This window comes from Biomphalaria glabrata, chromosome 5 (genome assembly GCF_947242115.1).
Source record: "Biomphalaria glabrata chromosome 5, xgBioGlab47.1, whole genome shotgun sequence".
Lineage (NCBI taxonomy): Eukaryota > Metazoa > Mollusca > Gastropoda > Planorbidae > Biomphalaria > Biomphalaria glabrata.
This window is the reverse complement of record NC_074715.1, coordinates 44,931,090-44,946,067: the sequence shown is the minus strand read 5'-3', so window position 1 is coordinate 44,946,067 and position 14,978 is coordinate 44,931,090. Positions and strand designations below refer to the sequence as shown.

Here is a 14,978-nt window from a genome sequence, read left to right as displayed (position 1 = left end):
GTTGCTTGCATCGCAAGGAAGAGGTTGCCAGCTTTTGAATATTTGAATATTTGACAAGTTGTTTTCACAGGAAGTTAAAATCTTGGATATTAAGAGACTATAGGAATTGAATACGATAATAATAAATGCTAAATTGCATTCAGGGCTGGAGTTGCTGAACCTCGCAAACATTTTCTTGGCCCTAAATATATCTTCGTATGCCTATTGTTTTGTAAAGGGTCACTCTCTTATTTAAAGCCTCAAGAAAAAGAAAAATTCCTTTAGTTAACTGTCCCGTGTGTATAGTGCCGCTGTGCAGTACACGAGATAATATGAATAACTACTTATTAATTATTGTTTTGAATTATATTCCACTTGTATGCATATTAAATAGATTTTTCTCTTTAAAAAAAAAGTTAACATTTTTTCTTGAAAATGTAGTAAACAGTATGACAGAACTTATTTAACTTAGCAATACATTTGTAAAAAAAAAAGAAAAATTTTGACAAAAAAATCTAAAACCGTTTGCATAAATGTGTTACAAATATCGTAATATGGTGACTTTTACTAAATAGCCTTCCATGTTTGTTACTGTGAATAGTGAATAGTTGTAAAAATGGTGTATTTTTATGAAAAACTGCTTGCATAGTTGATCTTAAAATAATTTTTTTCGTTTTCAGAAAAGAAAAAAAAGTAGCCATTGCATCAGAACTTTGAAAGGTCTAAAATATCATGATGTTGGATTTTCAATATCTTTTCTAGTTGACGAGATCTAAACGGGACGGACGGACGGGCGGACAGACAGACCACACAAAACTAATAGCGTCTATTCCCCTTTCGGGGGCCTCCAAAAATGGAATCTACATTGCTGAAATAACACAAACAATTTTATATTTATGGATTCACCTCCACATATGAAAGTCTCACTACGTCATGTTAACCTACATGTTGCGTTCAACTCTACATACCCATGGAAACAATTTTGAGTTGAGTTTGATTCAGTTTGAGACGTTACTTCAAGCCCTGGGAATGTTGTTTCACTTACTGCCATGGTGTCCGAGTGACAAGCCAAAGAGTGGTACAGCTTGCCAGACACTCCTCACGTTAACCCGTGAAAGAAATAAAAGCAAAATGGATAATTGAACGGTTGCCGCAGTCCGTTGAGTTGATGAGACAGTGGTGAGTTAAGTCTTCCCTAGACACCGTGCTCATAAAGTGATGAGTGTGTTAGCCGGAACACACAACCAGGGGACATAATTGATACCACTTGCTAACTAAGGCTTAGAGTTATCCAAATTTAGTTAATAGAAGAAGGGTTAGATCGAAATGGTATTCACGAAGTTATAATCATCCAGTCATAATAATAATAATAATAATAATAAAATTCCTCAGTGGAACCTGTTAAAGGACTACGATGAATTTTGTTTCAAAGAAACTCGACCATGGCAGCTCCAGAGGATGAACACTCGTTCGTTTCTAACATAATAATAATAATAATACGACACTTTCTTATCTTATCTTATATAATACAGACGTTACTTCAAAAAAGAAGATGATTACGTCCTACGCGTCACGCATTGTCTTTGAGGCATCTCTTAACCAGGGCAGAGTACCAAGGGACTGGAAAGAAACTAATGTCACCCCTCTATTTAAAAATAGAGAAAATTCAGACCCAGGAAATTACAGAGCAGTATCACTTACCAGCATCATATGTAAAATCCTAGAACGCATAATATGTAGCAACATCATAGACCACTTAGACAAACATAATGTCCTTTCTCCATACCAATATAGATCATGTGAAACACAACTAATAGGACTAATTGATGATTTTTCAAAAGGTTTAGATAACAGTGAACAAATAGATGCTATCTTACTAGATTTTTTCCAAGGCTTTTGATAAAGTTCACCACCATAGTTTGCTTAAAAAATTAAAATATTTTCGCATTGATGGTCCATTGCATCAGTGGATTAAAGATTTTCTGATAGGGAGAGAACAAACTTTAATAATAAATGGCTCTAAATCAACACCAATAACAGTAAACTCAGGCGTACCTCAAGGAACAGTCTTAGGTCCACTACTATTTTTAATTTACATAAACGATTTATCAAATTGCATTACTTCAGGAACAAAAGTTAGATTATTCGAAGATGATTGATAATATATAGAACAATAAAAACAACACAGGACACAGATATTTTACAAAGAGAATTAGATGAATTACAGAAATGGGAATCAAATTGGAGCATGTCTTTCCACCCAGAAAAATGTCAGTTGTTAAGAGTAACAAAAAAACTAAAACAAATTAATTCCACTTATCTTATTCATGGCAAACCAGTAACACAGACTAAAAACGCAAAATACCTAGGTGTTATAATAAATGAAAAACTGTCATGGAATCCACATATTGATGAAACAACAACAAAATCAAACAAAGCATTAGGATTTATTAAAAGAAATTTCTATAAATCAAATAAGAACATAAAACTAAAATGTTATTTAACCTTGGTTAAGCCGATAATAGAATATGTATCCCCCGTTTGGGACCCCTCAACTCAAGAAAACATAAAAAAAACTGGAACAGACACAAAATAGAGCAGTGAGATTCATAACAAACGAATATTCACATTTGACTAGAGTAACACCTTTAGTAAAATCACTAAATTTAGAAAGCCTTCAGGACAGAAGGCTCAAAAGTAAAGTAGCAAATATACATAAAACACTGAACCATAATCTTCAAATACAAAAACAAAATTTAATAAAATACTCTGAAAGACACAAAAATAAAGGCATATTCGTCATCCCATATGCTAGGACAAATTTGTACAAATACTCCTTCTTCCCTAGTGCTATTAGAGCATGGAATGGGTTGCCTGAGCTAGCCAGGAAAACCAGTGACTTGGCAGAATTTAAGTCATTGGTTAATATGCATGACTGAATGCATGACGCGTAGAACGTAATCCTCTTTTTTGAAGCAATGTCTGTATTATATAAGATAAGATAATATAAGATGACTGAATGTGCTATTTAAGTATACAGCTAAATGTGCGAGTACATGGTGTGATAGAGAGACAGACAGACAGACAGAATATTTTGCCCTACAGCCAATAGCAGTATTTTGATGCTACGCTACAATCTTCTATCCAACCTTAATGTCAGTATTGGAGTCAGTATTAGAACGCCTCATCCTTTTTGTTCTCCTGCTCCACGCTAACAATTAGCAACTAACAATTAGCAACTAACAATTAGCAACTAACAATTAGCAACTAACAATTAGCAACACCCTTCACTCCCGCTAAGACGATGACGTCAGGTAATCATCTCTCCCCAAAGACCGCTGGTGCAAAACATAGTCATTACAGTGAGATAGTCAGAATTACCATTGAGACCAGACAGTGTGGAAGACATCAGTCATCAACCTCCATAACTACTACTGACATAGTGTATATGAAGTCTTAGTGCTTGCAGTACTTATGAAGTCTTAGTGCTTGCAGTACTTTTGAAGACCAAATTTTGAAATAAACGTTTTAAACATTGCTGTCTCTTTCATGTCTTAGGTCTGAGACTAGTTGAGAATCTGATTTACTAAAGAGAGAAAAGAAGCCTACGAATTTTGATATTTATATTACGTCATTATTTATAGTTGATGTTTTGTGAAAAATGAGAGTTCGTATTGGACAAATATGCCAGAAAGCAGGTGTCGTAGAAAAAAGCATTCGTCACCCAGATCTTACATCATAAGACAAACGATGGAATAGCCTAAAGATGAAATCAACGATTTTTATGTAAGAGTTTTGACGAAGACATCTCTAAGTACTACGACAGAGATGAAGACAGTGAACAACCAACTGTTAGAACTGAAAGAGTGTGCCAGTCAAAGACTTTTAGATACATGCAGCACAGAAATAATAGTACCAAAGACTTCGAAATGCTTACTTGTTGAAAGTGTTGGCTATTTAGCACGATAGATATTATATTGCAGGGAGAAATAAGCTTGTTAAAGAAATATTTATTAAGATGTTTTTTTGTTAGTTTCTGTAATATGAATCTCAATAGATTTATTGAATTCGATTTTTTTCATACAAAGAATCAATATGGAAACAGAATTTCAAAAACAAAACCCAAATACTCAGAAAAACAAAAAGATATAGGCATATTTCTTATTACATTTGCTAGGACAGATTTTTACAAGTGCTCTTTCTTCCCTACCGCCATTAGAGCATGGAGTGGGTTGCCTGAATCAGCCTGGAGAACAAATGACTTAGCAGAGTTTTAGTCACTAATTAAAATACAATAATGGATTGGTACACAAAATGGGTAGAACTTTTGAATTAACGTCTGTAATTTATAAGATAAGATTTATAAGATAAGATAGGAATTTCAAACCGAAGTTAGAACCATGAAGATGATCAGCCCTATTTAATATTCAACACTTTATATTTCAGTCAAAAGTCCATGATATAGATTAGAACTACTCTTGTTACTAAAATTATAGTTAAAATAAATAAAGATGTGTCAGGAAAACAATACAGCTGTATGCATGACTATTTGAATAAGAGACTTTCTTACCTTATCGCCTGATAGAAATACGGTCAAATCAGTTCATTCCCTAGAACAAAGTAGTTCATGTCTAACGTGTTGGCAGAGCGAAGTTTTTTCCCTGATATCCTTGGCCGCGACGTAGACCAAACAAAAAGTCAGGGGAAACAACCAAATAAAAAAAGACCCGGAACAATGTACCAAAGCTCATTCTCAATCTGAGCTCTAGTGCCAGAACAAAACACAACAAACACATAACTTATGTCAGAATAGCGAGCTAAACAATTAAGAGTTGCAACGCATATCGGTTTTGCAGAGGCGGTGCCAGCGAAGCGTTCCCTTTTTAACGCCTGTTGTCGGGACCAGAATTCTAGCCCCCCACCCCCTCTACTCCATATACCTGCACTACTTATCACCTATTATTATCTCAACCACACCCCTCATTCAATGTAGAGCCAATTGAACAACTGGAACGATATGGGTTTTTTTATTATTATTCTCTGAAGCATTCTATATTGAAACTTTTGTATTCTATAGTGTTTGGCTATGAGTTTCTACACATCCTACTCTAGGCAGAGGCGTAGTGAGTGGGAGGGTGGGTGGGGACAAGGGGGCACAATGCCCCGGGCGCCATTCTCAGGAGGGTGCCACACGCAGCAAATATTTCTAAGTGATGCTCATTCAAAATGGGGGGAGGGGGTGCGAATAATGTACGTTTTGCTCACTACACCTCTGACTCTTAAGTGTTTGAAGAAGTAAGCATCTGATGAATGGTCATACTAGTTTCTAGTACTACTATTTAACTAGTTTTTAGTAGCGGTAGTTAGCATGCAGATGATTTTACACTATTTTTTTTTACTATTTCTTCCTACACACTGCTGGAAATGGTGAGCAGTTGGACCGCTCCTACGCCATTGCAGCTGCGACCAAAATTAAAAAGATAACCTGAAACGTACTTGTAGGAGTAGCAAGCGTACGGGCCTATTACATTACGGAGCTATTACATTACGGGCCTATTACATTACGGGGCTATTACATTACGAGCCTATTACATTACGGGGCTATTACAGTACGGGCCTATTACAGTACGGGGCTATTACAGTACGGGGCTATTACATTACGGGGCTATTACAGTACGGGCCTATTACAGTACGGGGCTATTACAGTACTGGCCTATTACAGTACGAGACTATTACAGTACGGGCCTATCACATTACGGGCCTATTACATTATGAGACTATTACATTACGAGCCTATCACATTACGGGCCTATCACATTACGGGCATATCACATTACGGACCTATTACATTACGGCCCTATTACATTATGAGACTATTACATTACGGGCCTATTACAGTACGAGACTATTACATTACGGGCCTATCACATTACGGGCCTCTTACATTACGGGCCTATTACATTACGAGACTATTACAATATCAGTTGGCACAAATATTGAACTGAGTTCTAGGTCAACTCAAACTTTATATGACTGGCGCCCATAGTTCATCGCCCCCTAACTCCATCCACCCCCAGCTAAAAAAAAAATAATTTATATAGCACTGTTAACATTCATAATGTAGGTTCAAGGCGCTGTGAGAACATAACAGACATAGCCACGAGAGTTAAAATGACAAACTATTCTAAAAATAATTTTTTTAAAAGAGAAGTCTCTAATGTCTTCATCAGTTTACGCCCCTGGTAAAAGTACGAAGCATTTTCCCTTGTCGCTGTTTTGTAAATTTTCTTGCCGCTCTGCTGTATCCAAACATTTATTACTGTTCGACATGATTGGTTCTGACTTAAACACTAAACACTGGGTATTGTATTACAATGTCTGTTTCTTAAGCCAGACGCATTTTCCTTCTTAGTTCATTACCAGCTGAAGAATGACTATTAGTTATATATTTGCCCTGCAGCTATTAGTATTTTGATACTACGCAGTACATATAGTAACAGACAAACTAATTCCTTTCCATATATTATTTACAGTTTTAAAAAATCTTTGTATCATTGGAGTCTATACAAAATAAAGTTAGTTAATAATTGGTCATCATATCTGTCTTGTTCCGTTTTAACGAATGCAAGATAAAACTTAAAATCCCTGGCAGGTGTATGACACAGTATGGAGATCCGTTTGATTTGCTTCCTGTAACACGAAACTTTTTCTCAATCTATGTTACTGAATACACTTGTCTCAGTACTAATGTACATCAGTACTATTGTACATCAGTACTATTGTACATCAGTAATATTGTACATCAATACTATTGTACATCTATATGGCATTTTCATTTTACTTCAAATCACCACAACGGTGGATTTTATTCGCCATGATCTACTGTTCATTGACAAAAAAAAAATCGCTACCATTAATAATAATAATAATAATAATAATAATCTTTATTATCCGTATGGATAATATCCCATAATATAAGAAAAACTGAAATGGGAAAACAACGAAAATATGGGAACCTAGGCTTGGACATTAAGCGTTTACGGAAGTTATCCTAAATAACAATATACTCCATTGTTATATCAACCGAGGGGATAATAGTGACAACTGACCTCACACCTGACAACTGACACCTTCAAGGCCCTTAACATTCCTAGGAAGATTCTCGCTGCCTGTCAGAGGGCAGTACTGCTGCAGACCTGCCACATCACCAGAAAATTGCTCAGTGGAAACTGCTAAAGGGACCACAATGAATTTTGTTTCTCTTTAACGAAACTCGACCCTGGCAGTGCCAGAGAATGAATACTCATTCATTACTAACATAATAATAATAATACGACACTGTCATTGAGACTGAATGCGATATTTAAGTATACAGCTAAATGTACGAATGTATGTGTATAATAGAGAGACAGACCGTCACAGACGGATGTTAATCAATGCAAAAATGTACGTTTCTTGAATTTTATTGGAAAACAATATTTACATTGCTATTCTCTCCCTTGGGAAACAAAAATTCAATAAATACAATATTCAAAAGGTGGAATCTAATATTGTGGATTGTTCATCTCTCGGTCTTTAACAGTGACTAAGTGATTTTATGCAAATATGTATGGACTCAAGTGACTAAGAGGTTCGGGGGACATAAAATGACAAAAATGGTCAAATAAGTAAAAGCAAGGTACCCATTTCAGATGACCTTTACATCATCTGCCCTATAGATCACAGGTCTGAAAGGTGAACTTTACTTTTTTTTTTCTTTCATTAAACATTTCAGACCATGCGATCTATAAGGTAAATAGTAGATGATGATATATGGGCAAATATTAAAGGTGTAACTTACATCTCTTTTAGAGTAGACGATGAGCAACTTTCAGACCTCTGTACATTTTGTGTTATATTATTTCAATAAATCTAAGTATTCCAACAGTTTTCAAAATGCTAATGAATATGAATATACGAATTGTTTTAATTTAGTTCTACAATTCAAAAACATTCCCTTTTCAGACCTTGCGATCCACTGGGCAGATGATGTTAAGGTCATTTGTTTCTTTGGCCAACAGTTAACGAGCAGGGTGACATGTCAACGACCAAACGCCTTTATTTTCCCAAACTAAAGGCAGGTACCCATTAGAATTGAGTGGACTCACAGGCAACCTGAAAAATCCAGAAATTCTAAATCCCGGTCTTCACCAAGCTTCGAACGAGGATATACAGCTTCAGAAGCCAAGCTTAACCATTCAGCCATCGCTATACGTTTTATCATTACCATATGACATACCAACATTTATATATGTTTGCCTAAACCTATCTATCTATCTATCTATCTATCTATCTATCTATCTATCTATCTATCTATCTATCTATCTATCTATCTATCTGTCTGTCTGTCTATCTATCTATCTATCTATCTATCTACCTACCTATTCATCGATAGATATCGATAGATAGATGCAGATATAGATAATTAGATATAGATGTGGATATTTATATATAAAGAGAGAGAGAAGCTGCTTGTTAAAGCTCCATGCCGGCGGAGTTGAACAAATCATTAAATAGTAAACACTGACCACTCTGTTTAGCTGTCTCTGAGCTGTTGTACCAACGGCAATCATTAATTATTTAACGGGCGTTTGGGACGATGGATTAGACTGCTATAAATATCGATACCATTGATCACAGCGATATTAAGACCCGGCGGTGTGGCATGTTTAAATAGGAGATATTACACGAGGAACATTAAACAATTAAAAGATATTCGACTATTTATAAATATAATTGGCCCTTTTCAAGCCTTGGCATTTTCTAATCCACAAAGTTTGGACGGTTCTGCAAACTAACACAATCAAAAGGCGGTTCAATAATCTATCCTACATGGCACACTTCCAGGTGGAAGAAGGTTCGCTTTTGACGTGTTTCATAGTGATGTACTTTTGTTTATTACATGAAATTACAACCTGTAAGAGGTCTAAGCATTGTTTTCATTCATACATATTGACCCTAAACGATTGTCTCACTAGCGTTATATGTAAAACAAGCAAAGCATAAAAAAAAATTATAATAAAAAAACAACACAAAGCTTTATAAAAGGAAAAAACGACACATCTACAGTCATATCTCTCGATACAATAATATTTATTTCCACTTGCTATATCAAACAAAATTAATAAATTACCACTAATTAATGAAGTAATTTTTTTTTGTTTTATTTTTTGTTAGGGAAATGAAAATTGTGCGAAGTTTCAATATGATCCGAGAATCGGAAGTGATAGAAATAACGTGTGCAACATTTGTAGGAGACAAACAGATGGAGTGATTAGTAAATAGCACAGTTCTACTTGGAGACAAACAGACGGAGTGATTAGTAAATAGCACAGTTCTACTTGGAGACAAACAGACGGAGTGATTAGTAAATAGCACAGTTCTACTTGGAGACAAACAGACGGAGTGATTAGTAAATAGCACAGTTCTACTTGGAGACAAACAGACGGAGTGATTAGAAAATAGCACAGTTCTACTTGGAGACAAACAGACGGAGTGATTAGTAAATAGCACAGTTCTACTTGGAGACAAACAGACGGAGTGATTAGTAAATAGCACAGTTCTACTTGGAGACAAACAGACGGAGTGATTAGTAAATAGCACAGTTCTACTTGGAGACAAACAGACGGAGTGATTAGTAAATAGCACAGTTCTACTTGGAGACAAACAGACGGAGTGATTAGTAAATAGCACAGTTCTACTTGGAGACAAACAGATGGAGTGATTAGTAAATAACAAAGTTCTACTTGGAGACAAACAGACGGAGTGATTAGTAAATAGCACAGTTCTACTTGGAGACAAACAGACGGAGTGATTAGTAAATAGCACAGTTCTACTTGGAGACAAACAGACGGAGTGATTAGTAAATAGCACAGTTCTACTTGGAGACAAACAGACGGAGTGATTAGTAATGGGTATTAGAAACAGCTCACACAACCCTTTTTGCAACATTCCACTCAAATTAATTCGTAAGTTATGATGGTGAAGGATGGTGGTTCAAATTCCGAAGCATATACAACACAGTCAGAAAGCTATTCAGTATAACATACAGAGAGCATTAATCTTCGAATTCGAAGACAAGCCTTATTATTATTATCATTATTATTATTATTATTATTATTATTTTATGTATGTTTCTTTTGTCAATTCAAAATTATTTTTGACTATCGATAAAATATGGGTAGTCTGACTAGTCTCTACTGTTAAGTTTCTGTTATAATTTAGTTCTAGGATATTTACGACTTCATTACTAAGTCTAGCAATTCTCTCTGTTGTAGGTCTCACCAAGTGAGGGTGAACATTTTTACGACATATGAAACACGTTTCCTATTCAAGAGAGGGTGGGATGGGACCGGAGTATGATTTTTTTTTCAGGAAGTTACGGAACGCGGTAAACGCTAGACATAAACAGAAGATGAAGTCAATTTATTTTATTCAATAACACGTGTCACGTGCTGAGCAGACGTTTGCACTGAACTTGTAGCCCGCGAATGAGAACTTGTCATTTGTTATGTTGCCGCCATTGCATTTGTATAAACCAGCAGTCAGACCTTAGGCCGAAACAGAAAAAGATCGCAATTCATCTTAATATTAGGTACAATTCATTACATTAAATTCAAAAAAATATATGATAACTTATTAATTTTTTATGTATCTTCGAGAATTGTTAATTTCAAGTTATTATTCATTAGTTTGAGGCGCGAGAAGCTTCTTTCACCAGATTCCACAATTACGGGTATTACATAATGCCGTTTTTTTTATCTCGCGTAGGATTGACGTTTTCCATATTGAATGACACCCCAACATGACAATTTCGGTCTAAATATTTCCGAAGATTTTAATGAGTTTTTAAAAGATTTAAATAACTTCCGGAGATTTCCAGGACTTTTTCTTATATTTTGCAATTTCAGGAGATTTTCAGAAGCTCCTGGTATATCAGGAGGACGCGGGGAATCTGTTATGAGTTATAAAATGGTTTATTTAATAATTTACACCTAGAATTAGCTCGGGTCCTTTGAAAGTGCGTAGCCTACTGCGGTCGGATAGGTTGCAGTGGCCTTAGGCCGGCCCAGCAAAACAGCCTTGTATGCTACGCCGTGGGTCGACTAGTATTAGTATATTGGACTGACGGTGACAAAATGGGTCTTGGGCGGTTGCCCCACTCGCCACGCTCTAATGCCGCCTTGTGCCCAGCAATACATTAATGTGATTGTGTTATTAAAATTTTATATTATATGGTGAGTTATCATGATTTACTAGAAGGTCACGAAAACACACAGCCATTTTACACCGCTTAAAAATGCACAGAACGGATCTTACACCTTCTAACTTGCATAATAATGAATACTTTCTTTTTTTATACACCAAACAGTTAGTATGTCTATCTTAGTATCTCACAATTGTCCTTCTTTCTCTGCCTCTCTCCATCTCTCTTTTAATGTCTCTCTCTCTCTCTCTCTCTTCCTTCTACACCCTCTCATTACCACATACGTCTAGTTAACCCAAACATATGGGTAAAATTTGGTAGTAAGATCTAGATTTTTGTTATTTTAGGCTGGTGAGGGGCAGAGGGCAGAGGGCTGGAGGATATAGGGATATTTCCATATAATAATTTGGTTAAAAAAGTCTTTACCTTACTCCCACCAGGGTGCCCTACCAGCGCCACAGATAAGGCAGATAATAATCCAGTCAACAGTTTTTGTAATCTCTACAGAGAACGATTGACTGTGTTAAAGACGCGGTGAACATATAACTCCAACGGACAGATCATTAGTGATGCGGCATTACTATGCCTTCGGACTAATACCCATTGTACTAATGTTGACTCCCCGGGGATCATTAGTCATAGAAAATCGTGTACTGGGTCGTAGGGAAGTTGTGTTTGTCGTACTAGAGTATCCTTGCAAACGTAATTATCTTAGGGCTTCAGATTAATAGTTACACTTTACTCATACATTCTATCATACATGTAATCACATTGGAAATAAAACGTTTAGGGATCCAGAATTTTATCAATGGCTGCCTGGTCATTTTGGTATGGCGATCTCGATGGTCTCAATGGCTGCCACCCTCCGTCGTCACGTGGTCGTCACGTGGTTGCCTTGGACTAGGAAGTAATAATATTCAATTGTGAAGGAATGTCCGAAACATGTCAACAAAAACAAATTTCATTCTTTTATTTCTCTTACAAAATTATTTAAGAAAGTAAAAAAAAAATCGTAATTATCACTGAATGTACCGTCTTGAGGTCTCACCTACCTCTGTTGAACATTTGGACACCACATATGATATGTCGACCGTCTTTCTCCATTCATCTCTGTCCTGTGCCTTGATTAGAGTTTCTTTCAATGACAAGCCCATACCTTTATGTTGTCTTCCCATCGCTTTCACTGCCCACCTCTTCTTCTTTTTCCCTGATACTGTGTCCTGTAAGAAGGTCTTTGCGAGCCCTGAGGAGATCGTGATATGGCCATACGTGTACAAGGACATCTACCATTGTTACATTAATCGAGTCAGAATAAAGCTTCTACATCAGTGATGCCCAACCTATTTGAATCTGAGGGCCATTTTAATTTCCAACACTAGTGTCGCGGGCCACATGATGGAAAAGATACAAAAAAAAACTTAATGAAATTGACCTGAAACTATTTTATTTCAAACCCGGGGATCTAGTACTTACATTGCATTCTTGAGTTATTTGAATTTTCTCTTTACAGTTCTAAAATGGCATAAGTTCTGTTTATATTTTGTTATTCTTGTTGTTTTTTTTTTTTTTTGTTTTTTGTTGTTTTTTTTAAACAGCCAGCCTTTCTTTATCAAAAACAAACATGTTGGCTAGCCATGGTATCATGTTCTACAAAAAGAAAAGATCCGTTCACTTTTCCTACTAGATTCTAGAGTCCTATTTCATGAACGCACAAATGTTAAATGCCTTGGTAGTAATCCATTACAAAATAGTGAGAGCCCTAACGTAGGTAAAGATACATTTTGAACTTTTTTTTTTGGGGGGGGGGGGGATTTTCTATATTTTGTGTCGACTTTTCGGCGGGCCGGATGGAAGCATGTCGCGGGCCAGATGTAGCCGGCGGACCGTATTTTTGGGCATCACTGTTCTACATTATTCGGGTACAATGACAAGAATGTAAACACGTGTCACTCTGTATTTCTTTATTCCCAAACTCGTTAGTAAGAAATGAAATTCGGCTTTATCCAAATCTTTGCGCATTGGAAATGTTTCTCTTGGAAAATAAACAACCGTAGTAGTAAATATACAATGCTAAAATCGAATTTCTTAGGCTTTTTTTTGTGTACTCTAACACTCTTTCTCTCTCTCTCTCTCTCTCTCTCTCTCTCTCTCTCTTTCTCTCTCTCTCTCTCTTTCTCTCTCTCTCTCTTTCTGTCTCTCTCTTTCTTTCTGTCTCTCTCTCTCTCTCTCTCTATCTCTCTCTCGTTCTCTCTCTCTCTCTCTCTCTCTTTCTCTCTATGCCATTATGTCCCCAAAACCTACTCTCAAATCCTCTCTAATCTCTATTTCCCATTCGCACTCAAAATTACGAAAGATAAACATAAATGGATAAAAGTTGGGCCTTCTATTTCTTCACAAAGTGATGCAGACATTAATAGAACTACGTTGGCGGTCATTTGTGAATGATCTGGAGTTGAATTACAGCTCCCGAGAGAAAGGGAAGTAATGCACAACAAGGATTTATGCGTTGCTACTTTCTCTGGTTGCATTATCCTCCTTGCTACTGTAGCTCTTGCTATGACAAAAAAATCAATCTATTGTGGATCTGTCTCATCTAAAGGGGGGGGGGATAAAATAAAACGAATGAACGATATTGAATAGAGTGGATTTGGACAGAGACTTAACTTAAGTATATTATAATGTAAAGGTATAAATAGATATATATGTTTAAATAGACAGACAAATATAGCGAGACAAAAAGAGACAAAACAGACTGATAGAAAGAGACAAAAGAGAGTGAGAGAAAGAGGAGAAAGAAAAAAAGGAACAATGGCTTTTGCTAGGATGTATTTTATTTTGAAAGAACAACCTCAAACCTCAACAGGTAAAAAAAAAAAAAACAAGAATATCCACTTCCGAGGACTGATGTAGACGGCGAAAAGAGAATCTAAATCGACCACCGGCGGACAATGGTTATGTCTGCGTTGGGTGTGACAAAATATGTAGGTCGCAGTTGGTGCTGCCTAGCCACTTTAAATACTGAATTCCTCATTTAACTTCGGACTCGAAGACAAGCTTTATGCTAGAACAAATTCGTACAAGGCTTCTTCTTACCTAGTGCCATTAGAGTACAAAATGGGTTGCCTGAATCAGCCAGGAAAAACAACGACTTAGCAGGATCTGAGTCCTTGATTAACATGCAAGACCACATTTATACATGTACTGTGTAGGACGTAAGTATCTTCTCTTTTCAAGCAAAGTCACACACACACAAAAGTTAGACGATGCAAAAAAAAGTTATTGGATGCTAAATTTTGTTAAATGTTCACTTTTGTTCATGTGATATCTACTGAGGAAAGGAGGTTTGTGAGAAGTATTTATATGTATTGTGCATGTAACCTCTTCAATTACACTTCTGAATCCCGATCTCCAGGCCACCCAGTTTTATAATGAGTTGCTTAAATTTGAATATTAAAAATGTAACGCTTTGAATAATTTACTAGTGACCTTTTTTTTCCGGCAAAATATTTCATTAGTGTTGTATAGCACAGTCACCCATGTATACACAGTCAGTATACATCTTTGAGATGTCATGGATTTATCATATGTCGCAGAAATGCCTCACAATGGATTTACCACATACTTTATCTCATTCAACCTGCTTTAGAGACTATTATCTGATCAATGATTCGCCGTGTGCGGAAGAGCAATTATAATGCTTCTAGTAGGCGAAGTGAAGACGTCAGGTCGATACGTCACTGTGTTGCAGTTCTGT

The 14,978-nt window shown here is 36.3% G+C and overlaps 1 protein-coding gene across 1 annotated transcript in view; it reads right to left on the bottom strand.

Moving 5' to 3' along the window:
- LOC106060796 (prostaglandin E2 receptor EP4 subtype-like) overlaps window positions 1-4,803 on the bottom strand; it is a 59,854-nt gene extending 55,051 nt beyond the window's left edge. Inside the window, exon 1 of the mRNA XM_056030243.1 lies at window positions 4,550-4,803. The gene's annotated coding sequence lies outside the window, so the exon portion shown is untranslated. The remainder of the gene's footprint in view (window positions 1-4,549) is intronic.
- Window positions 4,804-14,978: the final 10,175 nt, after the last annotated feature.